This window comes from Lemur catta, chromosome 5 (genome assembly GCF_020740605.2).
Source record: "Lemur catta isolate mLemCat1 chromosome 5, mLemCat1.pri, whole genome shotgun sequence".
Taxonomy (NCBI): domain Eukaryota; kingdom Metazoa; phylum Chordata; class Mammalia; order Primates; family Lemuridae; genus Lemur; species Lemur catta.
The window spans coordinates 72,220,955-72,222,513 of record NC_059132.1 but is presented as its reverse complement, the minus strand read 5'-3'; positions in this window follow the sequence as shown (position 1 = coordinate 72,222,513).

Genomic DNA, 1,559 nt, shown 5'->3' with positions numbered 1-1,559 from the left:
TCTTCCTTGAGAAATGCAGCTGGAAGAGCTTCTGCCATCTAGAATGTCACAGACCACCGTGTAGTGGGAAAGAAATCTGGAGAATTACATTTAGACTATTAAGCTCATCTACCCAGATGTGACCCATACGACTTCTGCTCACATTCCATTGGCCAAAGCAAGTTCCATGGCCATATCTAACTTAAAAGATATGGGAATGTATAATGCTACCACATGCATAGGAGAATAACAGAATATTGGTGTAAATGTTCCCAGTGACTACACAGAGGCTGAGGAGAGCTGCTTTGCCAGGGTCATGCATTTTCCCATTATCCAGTGACTCATTATTGCAGGGGTATAAAGGTCAGGGCCCTCATCCCAACCCAGGACAATTCTGGGGGGCAACCTCAGTTTCAGAGGCCTTCAGAGAGGTTGACTAAGGTCTTTGTTAAGACTGTATCATGGTCTAAACTCTTCCTCTACCCAGTCCTCCTTCCTTCCCTTTCCTTCCACAGGATGTTGTTCCTGGAATAACCTCCTACTTGGTAATCTCTATCTCAGAAACTGCTTTTTGGGGAACCTAATCTGCTATACTACACATCACATGTCTTTGTATGATACAAAATGTTGTTTGGTGTGTTTTTAAACTTTATATAAATGGTATCATGCTGTACACACTCTACAATTTGTTTTTTTCCCTTCAAATTATATTTTGAGGTATATTCCTATTGATTCACATAGCTCTAATTAGTATATTTGAACTGATTTTTAGAAAATACCACAAGTTACTTATTTATTCCCCTGTTAACAAGAATTTGGATTTTTCCCAATGTTTTTCAATTACAATTTTGCTAAGATACTTTGTACATATCTACTTGTGCACATATAAAAAGGTGAACAAAGTGTGTATCTATGTATCTCTAACATAGATACACACCTAAAAGAACTGCAATAAAATAGGGGATGTGCATTCTCAATTTTATTAGATGTTATAGTTCCCTGAATGCTAGTAGAGCAGATCATAAATGGCCATTTATTTTTCTTTTTCTGTGAATTGCCTATTCACATCCATGCCCATTTTTTCTATTGAATTCTTATCTTTTTCTCATTGAGCTTAAAAAATGTATATTCCTGATACCATTCTTTGTCAGATATATGGTTTGAACTATCTTCTCCGAGTCTGTGACTTGCCTTTTGACTTTCTTTATGATGTCTGTTTTTAAAAAATAAGCTTCAAATTTTAATGCAGTCAAATTTATTCATCTTTTTTATGATTTATGCATTTTCTGTGTTGTTTAGAAAATTTTTCCCTATTCCAAGCCTTGATAATATTCTATATTTTCCTTGAAGTTAGTTTTTGCTTTTTACATTTGAATTATTAATCCCCCTAGAATTTATTTGATTTTTATATATGGTTTAGTGGATACACTTTTTTTCATATAGTCAGCCAATTGTTCCAGCATCATTTTTTCCAACCTAATATCCCACCTTAATTTGTGATGTCACTTCTGTAGCTATATAAATGTATATTGGACTTTCTATTCTGTTTAGTCTATTTATTTGTCTACCCCTACACTAAC